Source organism: Gossypium arboreum, chromosome 12, assembly GCF_025698485.1.
Source record: "Gossypium arboreum isolate Shixiya-1 chromosome 12, ASM2569848v2, whole genome shotgun sequence".
NCBI classification, from domain to species: domain Eukaryota; kingdom Viridiplantae; phylum Streptophyta; class Magnoliopsida; order Malvales; family Malvaceae; genus Gossypium; species Gossypium arboreum.
In genome coordinates this window covers 4800513-4825347 of record NC_069081.1, presented here as the reverse complement: position 1 = coordinate 4825347, position 24835 = coordinate 4800513, and the positions used below count along the sequence as shown (strand labels likewise).

General features: G+C 33.4%; 1 long non-coding RNA gene and 1 other non-coding gene across 2 annotated transcripts; both read right to left on the bottom strand.

The window, feature by feature from the left end:
- Positions 1–350: 350 nt before the first annotated feature.
- Positions 351–457, bottom strand: LOC128285986 (small nucleolar RNA R71). The gene has a single exon (XR_008276533.1). It is a non-coding gene; the product is annotated as a small nucleolar RNA R71 (small nucleolar RNA).
- A 19703-nt stretch (positions 458–20160) lies between these two features.
- Positions 20161–21302, bottom strand: LOC128285361 (uncharacterized). The gene is made up of 2 exons (XR_008275874.1): positions 21231–21302; positions 20161–20396 (listed from the first exon to the last, which is right to left on the bottom strand). It is a non-coding gene; the product is annotated as an uncharacterized LOC128285361 (long non-coding RNA).
- Between the last annotated feature and the right edge of the window lie 3533 nt (positions 21303–24835).

Genomic DNA, 24835 nt, shown 5'->3' with positions numbered 1-24835 from the left:
ATGCTTTACCAAGTCTAGATATGGTCCAAGAAAGTATAGCAAGGCTGACAATTACAGCTAATAATTTCTAGATAAAATCAACTATGATTCAAATAATCCAGAATAATCTGCAGTTTAGGGGCATTATGACAAAGGACCCTAATCAACATTTAAAACGGTTCCTTCAAGTCTGTGATACTTTTAAGTATAATAGGGTCACTGATGACGCTATTCATCTTCGGTTGTTCCCCTTCTCCTCGATTGATAATGTTTTTTCTTGGTTAGACTTGTAGGCACAAGGGTTTATCACGACAAAGGATGAACTCGCTGGAAAGTTCTTACAGAAGTTTTTCCAGATTAGCAAAGTAGTACAACTAATAAGGGAGATTGTTGTTTTTAGATAGATGGAAGGAGAAAGTTTCTATGAGGCATGTGAACGATTCAAAATGTTGATTCAAAAATGCCCGCACCACAGATTTCCTAAGTGGATGCGACTGTAAGTGTTTTATAATGGGGAGGATTCAAATGCACGATCTGGATTAAACGAATTCGCATGAGGAGCCCTTATTAACAGAATGTACGAGGATGCGTATAAGTTCATTGAGAATATGGCACTAAACTCGTGCTAGTGGCCAATTGAATGATTCACATATGGTCAGAAACCTACTATGGTAAAAGCTATCTAAGAGGATGATAAGTATCAATAGTTAGTGGATAGACTCAACCGTATCGAATCAGCTTCTACACCGTCTATGCATAGGGGAGACAAACTGCTCTTCCACTATATTAACAACCTTACTAATGATGTAAATTACGTCATGAATATGGGTGGAAACCTTTATTCTGATACATATAATCCTGGCTAGAAAGATTACCCGAATTTGAGATGGAAAAGAAATTAAAGAGCAGGTAATAATTTAAATCAAGTTAAAAATACTAATTACCAACCTCCTTATTTGTAGAAACCCTAGGATAGGGTCATCCCAAATGATCATACTGCATGTGGTCAACTGCTGGACAAAATTGAGGGAGAAATGAGGTAAATGAGAACTAATGTCAAACAGGTGCAGTCCGAATGCACCAATACAACAAGAACATTGACTAAACTCGAGGATCAAATAAACCAATTTATGAGCAAGATGGGTGACATCAAAAGACAAATTGGCACAGTTATTCCCAGCAAGATGAAAGATAATCCATGGAGAGAAGGTACGGAGCATGTGAAACCAATTGCACTCCGATAGGGCAAAGTATTGAGGAGCCCAGAAACCACTACTCCAAATGCAGTTGTGGAAAATAATGACAATCCTTGAAAGGTATCCCTAGAAACATAAATTGAGCCAGAATTAGAGGAAGTAATCAAACCGACAGCAGAGACAGAGAAAGAAGTAACAAAAGATTATGCCAAGACAAAATTCCCATTCCCTTCGAGACTAAAAGAAAAGTAAATGTGGGATGAGGATGAATTTGTAAGTTTCTTAAACCTATTTAAAACATTGAAAGTTAACCTACCTTTAATAGAATTAATTGAAAAAGCTCTAAAGTATGCCAAGTTTTTAAAAGAGATGATGGCTAGGCATAAGAAAATTAAGGTAGGAGAGCAAGCTACTTTAAATACTTCCTATAGCATGATTATTTCAAGATAGGTACCTCGAAAATTGAAAGACCCAGGGAGTTTTACTATTCCTATAGAGATAGGAAGTATTCATTTTAATAGAGCTCTATGCGATTAGTAGCTAGTATTAATTTAATGCATCTACTAATTTTTGAAAAACTCGGGTTAGGGGATCTGAAAACTACTTAAATAATATTACAGTTGGCTGATAGGTCTTCAGTACATCCAAAAGGAGTATTGGACGATGTGTTAGTCAAAGTGCAAAGTTTTATTATCCCCTCAAATTCTATGGTACTTGACATTGAAGAAGATCGTGTGATACCAGTCTTATTAGAAGGACCTTTTTTAGCCACTTCAAAATCCACCATTGATTTAGAAAAGAATGAATTAACTATGAAAATCAATGGTTAGACTGAAAATTTTAAATGTGGCATCAATCAAGCAATGAAAATAAGAGGAAATTGGGGGAAAATGTAAAAAATTATTTATTTCTAACGTCTCTGAGTCAAGGGACATGTTTCCTTTTAGACAAAATAAACAGGTTTAAGGAAAGGGACAAACGGGCACAGGTGGAACAGCATGATGGAAGATAGACCAATACTAGTAGAACAGAGAAATCCTTCATCAGTGAATTGGTGACACTGCTGCATGAATCTCATAGTAAAACTTAAAAATTGGTTGAATTGTGGTTTAAATTTTGTAAATTATTGTATATGAAACTAATCACTTAGTTTAGATTTTGACTTTTATTTGGTCTCTAAACCGAAACATCCTTAAAGCTGAAAGTTTTTAGTCGAAATAGAGTCAATGTGAGGGGTAACATAGAAAATTTACTTCAAATTTTTACATTTTCTTTTATTTTTCTTGTCTTTTGTGTGCTTGAGCTTGTAGAAATGCAAGTGGATTGGTTAGGAGCATGTACATAGGTTGCTTGTGCTTATGAATAAATTTGGCATGATGATAGTTGATTTTAAACTTTTGACTATTAGGCTACTAAGTTCTATATGTTACACTATAAATAGGTATTAAGCAATCAATAGTACCAAGTGATATAGAAAACACAAGTAAATGGACACGCTAGAACGAATAATAAATAGTTGAATTTGTATTTTATTGGTTGATTAAATTTGTGCATGTCAAGATATTTAAGGATGACCTAAGGCGAACACATCCATAGCCAAAAAGTTGTCATATTTATATTTCACCTTTAGTACTAATTTTTTAGCATGTTGACACTTCTTAATGAACCACATTACAAGCCTCGAGCCTGAAAACGTCAATTTGTATTTGCCCTTATTCTTTGGTCCTACACTGTATGATTATAGACGTCTGGCCATACGTATTGAGAGTTAAGTAGATACATCATAGCGGAATTGTAAAAATAGAGTGAAAAAGGAAAGACTAGTGTGATATGGGAATTATAGGTTAGCCTAAAAGTGCAAAACAAAAAGAAAAATCCAAAAAGAAAACCCTTACAAGTAGAAAGAGGACCTTAAAAGCCAAAAAGCATTCTTGAGTGAGAAAAATTGAAAAAGAATAGTGACAAAGTCACAACAATAGAAAAAACTCATTCAGTAGTGCACCAAAACTCGTAGGCTAGTCGTAGTTACTATGTCATGCTATGATTTCCTATTGAAGAGATGATGAAGGTGAGAGAATGGGAAATAATGTGGTAAGCAGGTAAGGGTCACTAAAGGGGAAGAAAATGGATCAATACGATGTGCCAAACTATTTTTGTGTCTATAACCCTTTTGATACTTACCCTTTTTTTTTAATTCCATACATGTCCTAAGTTTCAGAATATAGCAAGCCGAAAAGTCCTATGTGACTTAAATATCCTTCTACATGGATGGACATCATACTATATATATGCATGAATGGCTATTTGTATTATGTTCAGACAGTCAAAATACTTCTATGATTTGTTAATGGATTCCTATAGGAGAGACATTTAATACTTGTATATTTTGTAACATACTGAACTTAGATGCTTGAAGTCAAAGGTGGTAAGTCAACTATTCATCATGTTGAAGTTGTTAGTAAGCATGAAACGCCTTATTTCTTTGTTATATTTTCTCAAGGGTCATCATGTTTCTTTGTCATATTTGTTTATGTTGCTTGAGGACAAGAAATGACTTAAGTGTAGGGGAGTTTGATCTTCTAAAATTCGATGTAGCAAATTAAACTAGTTTTCACACTTAAGAATCTTGAAAACAAACATTTTCATTACAATTTAGTTAGTTTCTTTAGTTTTTTCTTACATTCAATAAAATGTGCAAATTGAGCCTTTTATTGACCTTAAGGGCCAAATGAGGCCTAAGAGAGAGCTAACGTACTATGTAAGTGTGCAAGAGACGATTAGAAGGCATTTTAAGATGATACTGGATGCTATGTCACAACACGATAGGACTGATGTCGCAATATAAGGAACAAAATGATGAAAACTTAAGTCTGCCTTCGATGTCGTGACACAAATTGAGGGTGTCACCCTTGAAGATAGCTATAGATGAGCATACTAGTTGCTATGTCACGACACAGGTCTTAGTGTGTCACAACATCAACTTTGGGATGAAAAATAGACACAAAGTAGGGGCGTTATAGTCTGCACAATGAAACTTAAAGCTTGGGAAAGTTAGCTGACCTAGGGTTAAGGATGATGGACACCTAAAGGTTATAAATAGGCTTTTTTGGCATATGTTAAAAATACATTGGCATTAACCTGGTTTCTTCCGTTAAATTTAGTTTTGTCTTCTTTCTTTCTTTGGTTTCTATAGTTTAGTTTATTCTTTGGTTTCATTCAAGAGATATGAATTGTGGAATCATTCAACTTTATGGATTTACACTTAATATCAATACAATTAGGCTCTTTCATTTACTCTATCTTCTCGATTTAATTAGCATGCTTACTTTTTACATAGATTATATATTGTTTATGAAAGCCATGAGGAACTAATCCTTTTATAGGGGATTAGCGAGTGGAGGTATGATCTGTTAACTATTTTGTAGGGTTACTCAATGAATCAGTTGTTTTGGAAAGGGAGAATGTGAAACAAACTCTAGTCCTGAAAACCTAGGAAGTCATCAAGGTGGGAATTAACCCAAAATTGGTATGTTCCATTTATGAACACCTTAACCCCAAACCAATCTGGACTCTAAGGTCAGAAGATAAGTAGTTCTTATTGACTTATTATGTCAGTGGAAGATAGGAAGATCCTGCTAGGGCAACGACTAGTTGATTGACGAGAAACCCGAATTGACAATTGATGGAAATTACCGAAGCAACCTAATCACCCATAATTAGATTTGATTTATTCTTCCTTTTTAATCTTTTAAATTTTAATCTTTTATGTTGTTTTATTTTTATCATTATATGAAAATTGATGGAAATTACCAAAGCAAACTAATCACCCATAATCATATTTGATTTATTCTTCTTTTTTAATCTTTTAAATTTTATTCTTTTATGTTGTTTTACTTTTATCATTATAAAACCCCAAAAACCCTTTATTTTATACTCTTCGTACTATAACTGAATCTAAAAGTACTAATTAGATCTTTGAGTGCTTAGGTTAAAATTAATCTAGCACTCACCTCCATTGGGTACGATCCTCGGAGTACTCACCTATTCCGTTGTAAAACTATATTATAACTAGACCCGTATACTTGCTGAAACCACTTCGCAATTATATATTTATTGCAGTATTCACACTATGGACATTAGTACGTTTCAAGTTGTTGGTGTCATTGCAAGGGAGGCAACGTCACTAAGTTAATTTTAATTTTTGCACATAAAAGAATAATTAGGAAATTTCCCAGTTATAAATACTATTTTACTTTATTTCATTTACTGTTACTAATCTTTTCTTTCTAGGTTAGTGTATGACTCCCAATAGGGGCACACCTATTGTAACAGCAACAGATCTAGAGAGAATAATATGAAGAAATCATTGAAAAAGACAACAGCAACAACATAAATGTAAGATCCACCACTACCAGCTGCGGGAAACATACCATGTGAAAATCTACTGTTTTAACGACGTTGACGATAATGCCCTAGGAGACCTACCAGCACCATAGCTTTCTGCAAACATTTAGATGGATCGGAACAAAAGAAATTTAAGGTACTATGCTTTACCAAGTCTAGATATGGTCCAAAAAAGTATAGCAAGGCCGACAATTACATCTAATAATTTCGAGATAAAACCTGTAACAGCCCAGTTTTAGCTAAATTAGAACAGTGGTTTTGAAACCATAAATTTGATATTGGAATAATTATTTTAATATTATTTTTGGTATTTACAGCATGTTATTTGATATGTGTGAAAATTTCGTGAGCTAATTTTACTTTTGAATGGTTAATTCAGTAAAAAGGACTAAATCGCGTAAATTGCAAAAGTATTGTTCTATTAGCTAATGATGTCAAATAGCTATAGAAATTTGAATTTTAGGTTCTTAAGTGGTAAATATACCATTATTTGGTTAGTGGATGTTAATGGTTTGGCATAAATGAAATTTTGTATTAATTTTAAAGTTAAAATGGTAAAATAGTTAATAAATGTTATATTAATAAAAACAAAGTGAATTTTTGTCCATCTTTTCTCTCTTTTGGCCGAATATTGGTGAAGAAGAAAGCCTTTGATTGAGTTTTAGGGTTCAACACTTGCAAGCTTCTGGCCATGATATCAGTATTTCAGAAAAGATACATTGATTTGACTTTGGGCCATGGTATAGGTACTTATCGTGTAAGAACCTTGAGTATCCGACTTCTACTTCGAATGGTTCAACGGGTAAATAAAAAACGAGATCGTATATGAAATTGGTACGAGATAGTATAAATTTGAATCGAAGAAATGATGATGAGAGTAAATAGTTTTGTGAATGAGTACTTGAAAGGTTTGATAGTTAATGAATGTTACATATTTATTTATGTTTATGTGATTGCATTAAGTTTATCTCATATGAGCTTACTAAGCTTAAAAGCTTACTTCGTGTTATTTTTCTATGTTTTATAGTAAATCAAGGTTAACTCAGATCCAAGAGTCATCTGGAATATCATCACACTATCAAACATCTAAGTTGGTACTTTTGGATTATACATTTTTTGGCATATGGCATGTATAGGCTAGATGTGGTATTTTGGTTATGATTATATCCATGAGATTTGGCTTGTAAATGATGTTAATATTGATGTGTGTTTGGCTATTAGAAATGACTTGTAAATGTATATGTTTTGGGTTGTATATATAACCATGAATGATGGCTTATTTTGGTATGTTTGGTATGAATGTGGTGATGGTTTTATAGTTGCTCAAATGATTAATTGATTTGTGGAGTATAAATTCTTGAGAAATGCCTTGATGAGTTATGATTTTAGATGTTGTGTTGGTTATTTATAGGGAAAGTGATGTATGTATGAATTATGGTAAATGAACCATATTATTTTGATATTGTTTTGGCTAAGTAAATGATAGTGATTTGAGAATTGGAATAGATGAAATTATAATGGTATGAATTGTGCTTTTGGTTGATGATTTTGGCTACCCAATTGTATGATGAAATGGCACCATTTTGCCTTGTGTAGGTATTATGTAGTTGCGGTGGCAAATTAGCCCTGCAAATTGCCTATTTTTGTCTAACACAGACAGAGATACGGGCATATGTCTTAGCCGTGTGTCCCATAGTGTTGAAATTGAATTGAAGTCAGTATGCTCTACACGGTCTCACACACGGTTGTGTGACTGGCCGTGTGGTACAAGTCAGTATACCCTTCAGTTTTCACACGGCCTAACACACGGGCATGTCCTCGACCTTGTGATACAAGTCAGTATGTATGCCCTGTTTCTACACGGTCTGAGACACGGGCGTGTCTAGAGTCGTGTGAGGCATATGGCCTATTCATATGGGCGTGTGATGCTTGTATGGTTGAAATTTTTCTAAGTTTTTAAAAAATTTCATATGTTATCGGTTTAGTCCCAAACCACTTTTAAAGCATGTTTTAGGCCTCGTAGGCCTTATAAGAGACAATGTGATTGTGTTGAATGATCTATGAGAATGAATGCTCTATGTTTGATAAATGTAAGCTATATGATGTATATTGATCGGTGATACCTCATAACCCTACTCCAGCGAGAGATACGAGTTAGGGGTGTTATATTTTATTGGTATCGAAGCTATGGTTTAGTCGATTCTAGAACTAACATAGTGTGTGTGTGTGTCTAGTTGTTCTGCGATAGTGTGATGATTCCTGACAACTTAAATTGTGTTTTCGAATAGTAATAGATCCCAATGAAGCTATAGCCGATGAGGTTGAGAGTAATATGCCTACTCCCGCACAAGGGGCAGTGCCATCTAATTCTATACCCGTGACGGGAAGTTAGAGAGGAGTGGCTAAAGAAGCCTTCTTCCAAATGATGAATGAATGGTTCACTTAATACATTCATACAATCCTGACTACTCAACAACCTCTACCCCCACCTATTCCTGAACAAATCCCTGTTATTCCTCAAGTTATAGATCCGAAAAAGTTGAACAAGCTCTAGTAGATAAGATTCGTAAACATGGGGCTAAAAAGTTTCGGGCTACTGATGATGATAATGCTGAGAGAGCTGAGTTCTGGCTCGAAAATACGATTTGGGTATTCGATGAATTGTCTTGTACCCTTGATGAATGTATTAAATATGTTGTATCTTTGCTGAGAGACACCGCGTATCAATGATGGAACACGTTGATATCTGTAGTTCTAAAAGAATGGGTTACTTAGGAGTTCTTTCAATCCGAATTCAAAAAGAAATACGTTAGTTAAAGATTTTTCGATCAAAAGCACAAAGAGTTTCTAGAATTAAAACAGGGCCGAATGACTGTGACAGAATATGAAAGAGAATTTGTACGGTTGAACAAGTATGCTCGGGAGTATGTTTCTACCAAAAAAATTATGTGTAAGCGGTTTGTCGACGGGTTGAACGAAGATATTAAACTTTTGGTCATGATATTAGATTCAAAAGAATTTGTTGTGTTAGTTGATCGGGCTTGTAAAGCTGAATACTTTAGCCGAGAAAAGAAGAAAGCTGATTTAGAGGCTAGAGATTCGAGAAAAATACTGATGAATAAATCTTATCATTCTTTATCAAAGAAATTTCGAGATTCATATGGTTGATTGAATGCATCAGTAGGGTATCAGAATAGAGATCATGGAAATCAAGCTGTGAATTCTAAAGTTCAAGCTACTTCTGTTTCGAGTGTTAGCAGTGTGAGAAATAACAAACCTGAGTGTCAACAGTGCGGGAGAAGACATTTTGGTGAATGCAGGAATAAGAGTACTAAAGCTTGTTTCAAATGTGACTCGCTGGATCATTTTATTAAAGACTGTCCTGAGATGATTGAGAAAGATAGACCTCAGGATGTGAGACCAAGTAATATGTCGACTAGGGGAAGACCAACAAGCAATGTTGGAAATGTGAGTGGTAGTCGAGGGGCAACAAATAACTCCACTGTGAGATCCGAGGCTAGAGCACTTACTAGAGCCTTTGCTATTCGCGCTCGCGAAGAAGCGTTATCTCCAGATGTTATCACCGGTACTTTTACTCTCTATGATACTAATATGATTGCATTGATAGATCTAGGATCAACTTATTCTTATATATGTATGAATTTAGTATCTAGTAAGACTTTGCCTGTAGAGTCTACTGAATTTATGATGAGAGTATCGAACCCTTTAGGCAAATGTGTTTTGGTTGACAAAGTCTGCAAGAATTGTCTGTTAATGAATCGAGATTTCTGCTTTCTGGCTAATCTGATGTTGTTGCCATTCGATGAATTTGATCTGATTTTGAGTATAGGTTAGCTAATGATGCATGATGCTATAGTGAATTATAGACGAAAGACAATTGAATTGAAATCTCAGAATAATAAGACTATTACAATTGAATCTGATGATCTGAATAGTTTGCCAATTGTGATCTCGTCTATGTTAGCTCAGAAATTTGTGAGAAAAAGGTGTGAAGCTTATCTTGCTTATGTACTTGATACGAAAGTGAAAAAAACAAAGATTGAAATAGTATCTGTTGTGTACGAGTATCTAGATGTATTTCTCGAAGAGTTTCTAGGTTTACCACCTATCAAAGAGGTTGAGTTTAGTATTGAATTAGTACCGGGAACAACATCGATATCGCTAGCTCTGTACAGAATGGCTCCGATAGAGTTAAAAGGATTGAAATCTCAGTTGCAAGAGTTGACAGATAGAGGTTTTGCTAGACCGAGTTTCTCTCCCTAAAGTGCACCGGTGTTGTTTGTGAAAAAGAAAGATGGCATGATGAGAATGTGTATAGACTATCAACAGCTCAACAAAGCGACCATCAAGAATAGATACCCTTTACCATGAATAGATGATTTGTTTGATCAGTTAAAAGAGGCAATAGTGTTTTCGAAAATTGATTTCAGATCGGGTTATTACCAGTTACGAGTTAAAGACTTAGATGTGCCAAAAGCTTCATTTAGAACAAGGTACGGACACTACGGATTTCTTGTTATGCCTTTCAGACTAACAAATGCACCTGTTGTTTTTATGGATTTGATAAACCAGATTTTCAGACCGTACTTAGACTGATTTGTAGTTATGTTTATTGATGATATTTTGATTTAGTCTCATGATGAATTTGAGCATGCCGAGCCTTTGAGAATAGTGTTACAAACTTTGAGAGATAAACAGTTGTTTGCAAAGTTCAACAAATGTGAGTTTTGGCTACGAGAGGTTGGTTTTCTGGGAAATATAGTTTCAGCGGCAGGTATTTGAGTTGACCCGAGCAAAATTTCTGCGATTATAGATTGGAAGCCTCCGAGAAATGTATCCGAAGTCTGTAGTTTTCTGGGACTAGCCGATTGTTATAAACGATTTGTAAAAGGCTTCTCGATGATTGTGACCCCGATGACAAGATTACTTCAAAAAGATGTTAAATTTGAGTGGTTAAAAAAGTGTTAGCAGAGCTTCGAATAGTTGAAAGCATTATTACAGAGGCACTAGTGTTAGTTCAGCCTGAGTCAGGTAAAGAATTCATGGTTTTCAGTGATGCATCATTAAATGGCATGGGTTGTGTTTTGATGCAGGAAGGCAAAGTTATAGCTTATGCCTTGAGACAGTTGAAGCTGCACGAAAAGAATTATCCGACGCACGATCTAAAGTTAGCCATGGTAGTGTTCGCATTGAAAATTTGGCATCATTATTTGTTTGGTGAGAAATGCCATATTTATACCGACCATAAAAGCTTGAAATATCTGATGACTTAGAAAGATTTGAATTTGTGACAGCGGAGATGGTTAGAATTCTAAAAGACTATGAATTAGTGATTGACTATCATCTGATGAAAGCGAACGTAGTTTGATGCTTTGAGTCAAAAGTCCTTATTTACTTTACGTGCTTTGAACACATAATTATCTTTGTCTGATGACGGTTCAATAGTAGTCAAGTTTAAAGTGAGACCATTATTTCTACAGCAGATTTGTAAGGCTCAAAAATTTGATAAAGAATTGCAAGCAAAACGAGCTGAGTGTGAGTCGACTTCTGATTCAAAGTTTCGAATAGGGCCTGATAATTATTTGATGTTTTGTGATAGAATATGTGTACCAAGAAATTCTGAGCTCATTCAGAAGATTCTAAATGAAGCACACAGTAGTTGTTTATCAGTACATCCTGGAAGCACGAAAATGTATAACGATTTGAAATAGCTTTTTTGGTGGCACGGCATGAAACGAGATATCTCAAAATTTGTTTCGAAATGTTTGATTTGTCAGCAAGTTAAAGTGAGCATCAAGTGCCATCAGGTTTATTATAGCCTATTATGATTCCCGAGTGGAAATAGAATAGAGTAACTATGGATTTCGTATTGGGTTTGCCCTTATCTCTGAAAAAGAAAGATACAACCTAGGTTATTGTTGACTGATTGATGAAATCAGCTCATTTCATTCTGTACGTACAGATTTCTCGCTTGATAAATTAGTTGAGTTGTATATTTCTGAAATTGTGAGATTACATGGTGTTCCCCTATCTACTATTTTGGATAGAGATCCAAGATTTACTTCGCGATTTTGGAAGAAATTGCAAGAAACATTGGGTTCAAAGTTGCATTTTAGCACTGCGTTTCACCAGCAAATGGATGGTAAATCTGAACAAGTTATTCAGATACTTGAGGATATGTTGCGTTGTTGCATTCTTGAGTTTGAAGGTAGCTTGGAGAAATATCTACAGCTGATTGAATTTGCTTACAATAATAGTTTTCAATCAAGTATAAAGATAGCACTGTACGAAGCTCTATACGGTCGTAAACGTCGAACACCATTGTACTGGAGTGAGCTCAGTGAAAATAAGATTCACGGGGTTGATTTGATCTGAGAGATTGAAGAAAAAGTGAAAGTAATTCGCGATAGTTTGAAAGTAGCTTCGGATCGACAAAAATCATACACAGACTTGAAACGGAAAGATATTGAGTTCTAGATCAGGGATAAAGTGTTTTTGAAAGTGTCTCCGTGGCAAAAAGATATTGCAATTTGGTCGGAAAGGGAAATTAAGCCAGCGATTCATCAGACCGTATGAGATTACTAAGCGAGTTGGGCCAGTAGCATATCGATTTTCTTTACCATCTGAGTTACAGAAAATACATAATGTGTTTTATGTGTCGATGTTTCAACGATATCGATCTGACCCTTCACATGTCATTTCCCCCATCGAGGTTGAAATTCAGTCTGATATGTCATATGCGGAAGAACCGATTCGAATTTTAACTCGTTATCGCATTAGTGAAAGTATTATGGCATCGACACGGGGTTGAAGAAGCTACATGGGAATCTGAGGATGCTATGAGAAAACAATACCCGAACCTATTCACCGGTAAGATTTTCGGGGACGAAAATCCCTAAGGGGGGAGAGTTGTAACAACCCAATTTTATCTAAATCAGAATAGTGGTTTTGAAACCACAAATATAATGTTGAAAAAATTATTTTAATATTATTTTCGGTATATACAGCATGTTATTTGATATGTTTGAAAATTTTGTGAGCTAATTTTACTGTTTGAATGGTTAATTTGGTAAAAATGACTAAATTGCGTAAATTGCAAAAGTGCTATTCTATTAGCTAATGATGTCAAATAGCTATAGAACTTTGAATTTTAGGTCATTAAGTGTTAAATATACCATTAGTTGGTTAGTGGATGTTAATGGTTTGGCATAAATGAAATTTTGTATTAATTTTAAGGTTAAAATGTTAAAATCGTTAATAAATGTTATATTAATAAAAATAAAGTGAAATTTTGTCCGTCTTTTCTCTCTTAGGCTGAATATTGATGATGAAGAAAGCCTTTGATTGAGTTTTAGGGTTCGGCAATTGCAAGGTTAATTGGTAAGTGTTTTAAGCTGGTTTTTGATGATTTTTACGTTTTTGAGATTGTTGTTTCGTATTCTAGCTAGCCCGTACCTTAGATTTTGAAACTATTAAAGATTTTGAGAGTTGTCATTGTTGAATCTATGTGTTCTTTGATGTTTAGTTTTGAAATATGAAAGCTTGATGATAGATTTTCATGTTTTGTAAGGTAATTTTTTATGAAAATGCATAATAGGGATTAAATTGTGAAATATGAAAATTGTGTGGTTGAAATATGAAATAAATGGAAGTTTTGGGCTTCTAGGGACCTATAAATAATTCGGCCAAGCTTGGGTTTATTGAAATTATGTGAATTTTGTGTTTTGTGAAAGAATTACTAAATTGTTAAAAGTGTGAACGTTTAGGGGCTAATGTGTAAATAGGCCTAAATGTATGTTTTGGACTAAATTAAATGAATGGTTGATTAAATAAGTTAATTCCAAATATATTTAGATCAAGAAAGGAGAAATACGGACTTGGATCAGGGAAAACATAATGTTATTGATTAATCGACTCAATTCGTCGTTTTAACATCTAAGGTAAGTTCGTATGTTATAATTTTATTGCAAATGTATTTTATGTACTTTGATATAGCATGAATTGTGATTATGTGATTATGGAAAAGTTCAAAAATGATTTGACGAAGATTTGACAGTTGGAATCCTGGTTGAACCTTAGAAATAGTTTAGGATGCTAGTGATATGTCATTGGGGATATCTTAAGTTGGCTTCGGGCCATGATTTAGCACTTCAGGTGCGAGATAAACCGATTTGGCTTCGGGCCATGCATATCGGCTGATTTAGCTTTGGGCCATGATATCAGTATTTCAGATAAGATACCTTGATTTGGCTTCGGGCCATAGTATAGGTACTTATCGTGTGAGGCCTTTGAGTATCTGGCTTCTATTCTGAATGGTTCAACGAGTAAATGAAAGACGAGATTGTATATGAGATTGGTACGATATGGTACATGTATGTGAATAAACCATTTTAGATTTGAATCGAATAAATGATGATGAGAGTAAATAGTTTTGTGAATGAATGCTTGAAAGGTTTGATAGTTAATGAATGTTACATATTGATTTATGTTTATATGATCGCATTAAGTTTATCTCATACGAGCTTACTAAGCTTAAAAGCTTATTTTGTGTTATTTTTCTATGTTTTATAGTGAATCAAGGCTAACTAGGATCCGGGAGTCGTCGGGAACATCATTACACTATCAAACATCTAATTTGGTACTTTTGGATAAACATTTTTTGGCATATGGCATGTATAGGCTAGATGTGGTATTTTGGTTATGATTATATCTATGAGATTTGGCTTGTAAATGATGTTAATATTGATGTGTGTTTGGCTATTAGAAATGACTTGTAAATGTATATGTTTTGGGTTGTATATATAACCATGAATGATGGCTTATTTTGGTATGTTTGGTATGAATGTGGTGATGGTTTTATAGTTGCTCAAATGATTAATTGATTTGTGGAGTATAAATTCTTGAGAAATACCTTGATGAGGTATGATTTTAGATGTTGTGCTGGTTATTTATAGGGAAAGTGATGTATGTATGAATTATGGTAAATGAACCATATTATTTTGATATTGTTTTGGCTAAGTAAATGATAGTGATTTGAGAATTGGAATAGATGAAATTATAATGGTATGAATTGTGCTTTTGGTTGATGATTTTGGCTACCCAATTGTATGATGAAATGGCACCATTTTGCCCTGTGTAGGTATTATGTAGTTGTGGTGGAAAATTGGCCCTGCAAATGGCCTATTTTTGTCTAACACAGACAGAGACACGGGCATATGTCTTAGCCGTGTGTGACACACGGTCATGTTACACAGCCCTGTGTCCCCTGGTGTTGAAATTGAATTGAATTCAGTATGTTCTGCACGGTCTCACATATGGGCGTGTGACTGGCCATGTGGTATAGGTTAGTATACCCTCCAGTTTTCACACGGCCTGGCACACGGGCATGTCCTTGGCTGTGTGATACATGTCAGTATGTATGCCCTGTTTCCACACGGCTTGAGATATGAGCATGTCTAGATCCATGTGAGGCACATGGCCTATTCACACAGGCGTGTGACCCCTGTATGGTTGAAATTTTTCTACGTTTCCAAAAATTTTCATATGTTTTCGGTTTAGTCCCAAACCACTTCTAAAGCATGTTTTAGGCATCGTAGGCCCTTGTGAGGGACAATGTGATTGTGTTGAATGATTTATGAGAATGAATGCTTTATGTTTGATAAATGTAAGCTATATGATGTATATTGATCGGTGATACCTCGTAACCCTACTTCTGCGACGGATACGGGTTAGGGGTGTTACAAAACCAGCTATGATTCAAATGATCCAGAACAATTTACAATTTAGGGGCATTATGACAGAGGACCCTAATCAACCTTTAAAATGGTTCCTTTAACTCTGTGATACTTTTAAGTATAACAGGGTCACTGGTGATGCTATTCGTCTTCGGTTGTTCCCCTTCTTCTTGATTGATTATGCTTTTTCTTGGTTAGACTTGCAGGCACTAGGGTTTATCACGACATGGGATGAACTCACTGGAAAATTCTTACAGAAGTTTTACAAAAGTTTTTTTGTGCCAATACGATTGAGATTTTTTCGGGCACTTTTTGTAAGGGTTATATTAGTCATACTACATCGTTTCAATAACCATGGATTTTACTGAGTATTTTCTTTTTAATTCGAGTATCCTACACTTCTACAAATATAATTACCTATTCATATCTACCTTTATTACGTGATATATTTAATCTCTTTTCCTATTTACAGTTTAATAAATAGAACTAATTAGTCTAAATATAAACAACTTAAATTATTAAATTTCAAGCTAAATTTATGATTTAAACAGACAACCTAGGTATATGCTCCTAATCAACCACTTGTATTTCTACAAGCTCAAGCATTAAAATGCAATTAAAAATAAAAAACTAAAAATGAAAGAAAGAAAATGAAGTAATAAACAGAAAAAAATTAAAAATTTTCCTAAGTCACCCCATACTTTATTCGACACATTGTCCCTAATGTGTAATTAAAAATATAAAGGAAAGACGTTACCCGATTGGCATGATACGGGCCATACAATTGGTGGGACTACTCCCCCTATTGGTTCTGGCTTAATCTTGTATTGCCTTAAAAAATTTGGGGTTTCTACTAAGAAAAACTAAAAACATTATATATAATATTAAAATTTTAGAAACTAAAACTGAAATCATCCTAAACAAAATAAAAATATTAAGTCCAACTTTAAAAAATAAAAAAATAAAATGAAATTGTCTAAAATTAGTCGGAATGAGGATCCGACGTTTCGATCGCTTTGTTTGGTTCACCTTTTGATTCCTCCTTTGAATCTTCTTTAGGATCTTCCTCTTCCTCTAATTCCCTCTCTTTCTTCACTAATTTGCCCAATCCAATCGTTACATTGTACTTAGCTGCTGGGAATTGTGGCACCTTCAATCCTCTTTTCCTTACATGGTCTTTATCCGGATTTTTACACCCATCGAACAATCTATTCTAAATTGGGTAACATATTCTCACCTTAATATGGTTTGGTCTTTATTGCTCTCTTTTCTTTTCAATTCCTTATAATATATTCCAAGCTCGATTCCAAAATCGAAAACTTGTTTGGTTGTAAGACACAACCCAGTCATCCCATCGGCACCTTCGCTTATCGGCATATGGATGCTACTAAGTGCAGAACAGTAATTCCACCTCGTTTTCCCGTGCACATTGAAGCGTGCTCCAATATATCCACGTTCCCACACAAATTCGTTCCTTTGTTGAAATTGCATACAACAAAGTCATTTGGAATGTATCGATATTGGACATGTCTGTCGCTGGGAAAATTCGAGTACTAATGAATTCCAACCACATCCGCGTCGTCGAAGCTAACTTTACTTGAGAGAATGATATGGGATAGTCCATTCATAAGTTTTGTTTCCACTTACCCTTCCCGTCCGTTAGGAGTTTGATTATGTCATTCATATTTTCTCTCGGGAAATACTTTAGGTTAGTTCGTTGTAAGAAATCATAGAGATATAGCAGGACATCATAATGTTTGCTTGAACTTCAGGAAATGCAAAAGATTCCCTAAGCATCAGCTATTGGGAGTCTAATGTATGCTTAAGTATAAACATAACAGGATATTAAGTATATTGTTGGGATGTTAGGAAGACATTTAAGCAACCATGGTATGGATCATTGGATAGCAAACAAGAAAGTTATAAGGTATCTTTAGAGAACAAAAGATTACATACTCACATATCGGAGGTTTAATAAGTTAGAGATCATTAGGTATACAGACTCCGATTTTGATAGAATATTGATGCAAAATTTTATCATTAAGGTGCAAATTGTGACAATAATTGATAGTTCTTTATTCTAATAACAACATGAGCACATCAAAGTCAAAGTACATAGACTGTAAGTACCTAGTTGTTAAAGTAAAAGTTCAGAGTGGTTAGGTGCAAATAAAGCATATCGGGATAAACTTTATGATTGCGGACCCGTTTACTAATAGACTACACCCAAGGTTTGATAAGAGCATATTGCTCATATGGGTGTAATGTCATTTGAGGATATTTAGGAGTTTGTTTTTTAAAATGCTTTTATGTTTCAGTTTATGGATATAAAGTTTATTTGGTTTATTTACACTCTGATTTTGGTAAGTTTTGATCTTACAAAGGTTTAAAGAGGACCAGTTGGAAATAGACATGTTTGGATCATATTGCATATAATTTTCATTTGGAAATAAACATGTTTGGATTATATTGCATGTAATTTACATACTACACATCCATACTTGATCTATGCTATTTGGTTGTGTTAATATACGTGATTAGGCATAGATTTAGTTATGATATATGTAACGGAAGTCGTCTTGGTTCTAGTTAATATAATTAATGGACGAGATTATTCGGAATACCTTTTGGATATGATAGTAAGTTTTTGAGCTTCTAAAGTTATATAATAACATGTAATTATAAGGTAATCGATATATATATGTGGTCCAAGCTGGAGATTTTTGGAAAAATATGGACATCGCATATATAATAAGTATAATTACATATTATTTACTGTCATAAAAGATTAGCCCAAATTAAAAGTGATCTAATTTGGTTAAGGTTTATTGGGCTTTAGTTATTAAATAAAGTATGGGTAAAATATGTGTAGATACTATAGTAACTAATTTCTAATTGATGATGAGCTCATTAGAAATTAGGGTTAATGTGAAAAAGCTATATATTAGGGTTATGGTCTCCAAATTATACATACGTAACTTTTCTAATATCTCATCTTTAGAAAAGAAAGAGCAATTTTTAACAGTTCGTTTTTAGTGAAATCGAAACAGTGGTTTCGGGACCACAAATCCGAGGTTGGAAGAAAATTTATTTTAATATTATTTTATGGTCTACAATATGATAGAAGTATCATATGAAAATCTCATTAAGAAATTTTATCATTTACATGCCTAACTTGATAAAAAGGACTAAATTGCATAAAGTGTGAAAATTGAATTCTAGTAGTTAAAAGTATCAAATAGCTATGAAATTTAAAATTAGAGGTCCTTAAATAGCAAATAGACCATTTAGAGTAGTTAGTAGATAAGAATGATTATTCAATAAATTAGTAAGGTTAATTTTGAAAAGTTAATAAAATAATGATGATAAATGAATTAAATAAATATTATTATCATTCATTCTCATCATCTTTCATAAAAATATGGAAACCCTAGCCATGTAAGCTTGAGTTCTAGCAAACTTATTTGGCTTAATTAGGTATGTATTTTAGTTACATTTTAATAGTTTTTATGTTTCCAAGATCGTAATAGCTTAATCTAACTATCTCGGGGTTTAATTTGCAAAATCGTTAAAGTATTAGGGTTTTTCCATGGATAGTATAATTGAATTTTGAAGTTTTATGATAGAAAATGAAAGGTTGTTGTTAGATAAACAACTTTTGTAAAGAGAATTTTGATAAAATCATCAATTAGGGACTAAATTGAAAAGATGAAAAATTTATGAAAAAATTCTAAATTTTGTGAAATACATGGGCTACTATTGATATGTATGAAAATTGACTAGGCTTGAATAAGGATTGAATTGAATGAATTTTATTTTTCGAACTCAGGGACTAAATTGTAATTAATTAAAGTATAGGGGTAAAATAGTAATTTTAAAAAAGATGAGTGTTGGATTAAATTGAACAGGAATTATACTAAATTGAGTTAATTTCATTCGTATAGATATGGATAGACCTAATATGGAGTTAGATCGAGGCAAATAAAGAGTATCGGATTAGTAGCATTCGTATCTACATATACTTATCAAGGTAGGTTCATGTAACTAATTTTTATATTTAAATGTTTTAAATTGAATATTGTTCTGTGTGATTTGTACAAATTGCCATGTGTAATTATGATCACATATCCGATAATTATCGAGTCCCGTTTGAACCTTAGAAATTCGAAGGATACAAATGACATGTCATTAGGGTTCCCAATATGGTTGTGATCCTGTATGTGTTGCGGACACACCATAGCTCTCTTGAGCTTTCCGATACTTGGCTCTCATGAGCTTCTCGATATTTGGCTTGCAAGAGCTTTCTGATATACAGCTTGTATGAGCTTCCTGTTACTTTGCTCACATGAGCTTCCCGTTATATGTCTTGAAAGAACTTTCCATTTACATGTTAGTATGAGCATACAAGTACATGAATTGACGGATTACAGATTTGTACATTTTGTGTGTACTACCTGTGTATCCAACGATATTTTAAATGGTTCAACGGGTAAACTTCTGATATGAAACAATATGAGTTCAAAATGAACAATTACGCGTATATACTTGAATTACATGGAACTGATATTACATGATATATTGAAATTGTAACACCCTCTAACCCCAAACTGTCCCCAAAATAGGGTTACAGGGCATTACCGAAAACAGACAAACTTTATTATTACAAATCAGAAATAACTACAAAATTATACTCAAAATAAGGTTAATTACCCTTATCGAGGTTCTACGGACCTAATATGAATCTTTCGTGGGGTTAGGATTCGAATCCTAACTCTACATGCCTCCCTGAAACACTAAACACAATTATACAAACCAATCCAATTCACTTCCACATAACATGTAACTATATACCATTCATTTCATAAACTTAGGAATTGTCCCTTAATACATCAAACTCCTTAAAGTTTATACACCATCTTTTACATTCAAAACATTAAATATATACAAATGACCACCTAAAACCTAGTACATGCCACATTACCAAAAGATAAGATTTTTACCACAAAATGAGCTGGAGTCGGAGATGATTTTGAATGCAGAACCGGACTCTATTTTACCTAACCTGCGCACGAAAAACAACCGTCGTTGAGTATTGAAAATACTCAGTGGTATTATCACAATTCAATTCATAACATCAAATCAAGTTCAAAACATAAATGCACAAGTAGTCAATTGAATATGCCAATTCATGTCATATTAATGTCATTCAAATGATTATAAAATTTTCACCAACATGTAAACACTTAATTCATAACACTTTCATGTATACATAATTCATAAACATAAAGTTCATGCTTTCAACTTCACAACATAATTTCTTTTCACATTTCGTATCATCATTTTCTTTCACCTTTCATTCGATAATTCAGATAATCAGATTCAGATAAATTTGTTCATTTCACTTATAGGCCCTATTAACCTGACTCGGACCAAAGTGGATACGCGGATCCAACCAAACACACCAGAGTGGCGACCAACGCCTCATCGGATAGTTCGAAGTAAATCAGATCTATGGCACACCAAGTACCTCATCGGCCAAGCCGAAGCAATGTGGCTACCAAAGCCTCATCGAAACTATCCGAAGTAAATCTATGGCACACCTAGTGCCTCATCGACTCGAGGTCGAAGAATCTCTGAACACTTCCAATCCTATGGCATGCCAATTATATCCACTAAGCCCGACTAGTTAATAGGGTTTCGATCATATTTCCATTTCCGAAACATTTTCACATTTCAATCAATTCTCTTATATTTCTCAATGTAATCACAACTAATCAACAATTCACATTGAAGTCATTTTCACGCACATTCATATATATATATATATATATATATATATATATATATTACAATTAAATATGCAATAATAATTACTTTGAATTATGATAATACAAACCGATTTTCCTCGAGCTATTCCTCGACTACTTTCTCTTTCCCCTTTGTATTGGATGCCTCGGTTCCTTTGTTTGCTACGAAAATTAGTATAATTATAATTAATTAATATAATACAATCCAATTTAATTCATGAGTATAAACATGCAAATTTGACCATTTTTTTTAAGATATATAATTTCACCATTAAGCTGTCTGTTTGAGTCATTGTTACTAAATTATTTATATCTTGAGCTAAGAAACTCCAAATTAATATCCATAAATTTTCCTTGAAACTATACTCATATATCTTCTCACCATAAAATTTTCAGAATTTTTGGTCTATCCAATTAGTACAGTTTATTCATTAAATACTCCCCTGTTACTCCATTCGACAGTTCCGACCTCTCTCTACTAAAAATCAATTATCTCATTGTATAGAACTTGAATAAGGTTCTTATTTATTTCTTTTAAAACTAGATTCATTAAGGAGTTCACACGTATAAATTATACTCCATAATAAGTTTTTTACAATTTTTAATGGTTTTCCAAAGTCAAAACAGAGTGTCTCGAAATCACCCTGAACCAGTCTTACAAAATTTCAAATATCTCTTGATTCATAAATTCATTGCTTACACTGTTTCCACTATAAGAAACTAGACCCAATAAGCTTTAATTTCATATCTTATTCATCCTCTAATCCAATTCCTACAATTTTTAGTGAATTTTCAAATTCAAACCATTGCTACTTCCCAAAACTGTTTTGATGTAAAATGCTAATAACCAAGTTTATAACACCAATTCACACCTTATTTCTATTCAATTTCCATCAAAATATTCATATAACTATCAAATTTTCATCATTTTTCTATAATTCCGAATTTCTTTCAATTTAATTCCTAAAACCCAAAACTTATGGCTTGTTTTACAATTAAGTCCCTAATTCAATTCAAATTCAGAATTTTATCAAATTAATCCCTAATTTCATCATTTCTTCAACATAAACCCTAATCAAACCTTCATTAATTTTCAATATTTTCTCATGAATTCAAGAAAATCTTTCTCTAAAGCTTTAAAATTACCAAAATTAGAAAGGAAAGGACTTAATTAACTTACCAATTTAACTTTCAAGCTTCAATTCTCCAATTTTTCTTTTTTCTTTCTTCCTTTCCTTTCTTTCTCTGTTTCGTGAGCTTCTCTGTTCTTTTCTATCTTTCTTTTTCTGTTATTTCCTTTTTATTTACTTTACTTTTAATAATAATAATTTAATATATATTTTAACACATAAAAATCTCAGATTTTTATGTTTATGCCGCCTCACTTAGGACAAATGGCATAATTGCCATTTTGGTCCTTTTTATTTTCTTTTAATCTATAATTCAACTTTTACACTTTATTCATTTTGGTCCTTTTACTTAGTCAGTCTTAATTAAATTAAATTCACTTAATTAAACTCTAATTTAACTCATAATTATCCTCATAAATATTTTTAATAAATATTTACGGACTTAATTTCCTAAGACGGAGGCCCTACGACTCGTTTTTCCGGTGCTCGGGAATTTGGGTTATTACAGAAATATGAGATGGATGATACGTGTATTTGAATCTTACCTAGTGATTATGTACATCCATGTTTATTGGTTATGGAAAGTGTTACATGGCTAACATGTTGAGGATTTGTGTTTTGGCTTTTGGCCAAATTAGTTTGGTCATATTAGCATTCTTACCTTAAATGTGATTAAATGGTAAGTTAATTTCCTTTTTATACGGACTTAATAAGCTTAAAAGCTTATTTGTGTTATTTTCCATGTTTTATAGTAATTTGGAAGCTCATTTTGGTTGGAAGCTGGTCGGAGCAACTTCAAACTATCCATTAGCCTTTTCGGTATAATTAGTAATTTAATTTTGGTTAAAATGGTATGTATAGGTTAATTTGGCCAATGATGGCATATAAATGTTTTGTTGGAACTAGCCATTTGAATGGCTTGTGATGGATAAATTTTGATGTGTATGTAAGTGGCCTTATCATGTTTGATGTGTGTTTGAAATGGTTGAATGATGGAAATCTTATAGGTATATTGATGGTTAGGTTGAATAGGTATATTTGGTAAATTATGCATATATGTATTTGGTCATGTAGGTAAAATTGGTTATTTGATTAATATGAGTTATGTTACCATTTAAAGAGCCTGAGGGCATATTGTTGGTATGTGATAGTATTACATGTTTAAGTATTGATTTTGGCTTGATTTGAATGCCTTGTTAAGGCTTGTTGATGTCCAAAATGTTGATTTAGATTGATGACAAATTGGGTGAGAAATATGGCTAGAAAAATGGCCTATTTTTGTCCACACGGGCAGAGACACGGGCGTGTGTCTCAGCCGTGTGTGACACATGGCCAGGAGACACGGCCATGTGTCCCCTGTATCTTTAATTTGCACAAAACTGAATGCTCACATGACCTAGCACATGGGTTTGTGGCTAGACCATGTGACCCAAGTCAAAGAGTTAGATGTGTATGGACACAGCAAGAAACACGGGCGTGTCTCTTGACCGTGTGAGCCACACGGCCTAGCCACACGAGCGTGTGTCTCCTGCACCTTTGAAAATTTTTGATATTTTCTAAAAAATTCTTTGAGTACTTGATTTAGTCCTGATTTGTTTCTAACATGTATTTTTGGCCTTGAGGGCTCATATATAAGATAATATGTATGATTTTGATTGATTTCTGATATGAATATAATATGACGTGAAATTCATGTCTATTTGTTCTGTAAACTCTGGTAATGCTCTGTAATCCTGTTTCGGCGATGGATTCGAGTTAGGAGTGTTAAAATTTTTCTCTAAATTTCTTGTGTGCTTATTTGGAAGATTAAAATCATAACATCCAAAAAGAATTAAGGAATCAATAGATTCAGGTGCGCTTCTGCATCTAGTTTTATTCATGATTTATGCTTAATGATTTTACATGTAGATCCTGATCTATTAAGTTTTGTATCAAGATTTTTTTTACAGTTCTAATATTGAAAACAAGCTTGTAACATAGTTGAAAAAAAAAAAACTTTCTAAAACTCAACAGTTTGTGTTACTTATAGTAACAAACTTTACCAAATTTATTACATGTGTTTTCGACTAAGCAATTTGACCATTTCTCGACTTTTAACCAACATGATCTTTTCTACTATTCTCGAACCGTCGATTTACTTAGAGAGTGGGCTCTAATATCATGAACATATCACACAATAAAAACTTTTAACTTTCCAGTAAGAAAATTAAATCTCTCAAAGGGATAGAAACTTAACTCGAATTCTCATGAAAAATAGGATTTATTTGGAAAATAAATCTCACTATAATTTCACAAAGTAACTATGCTCAAAGTGGAGTGTTTATGACTAAACAGTATCTATTTATAAGGAAAAATCACAAGAGTTCTACTTGAACAAAAGGTGTCAAAATAATATTTTAATAAAAAATACTAAGTTACACTAGGACTACATAGGGTGGGTGGCACACGCTTCTAGGAATACCAAGGTTGCCGCTCATCATGTGTAAAATGGGCTTACTAGACTCATTTATGTATTGGATACAATTTTATGTGTTATCTGATTTTTAAACCAACTCATATAATTT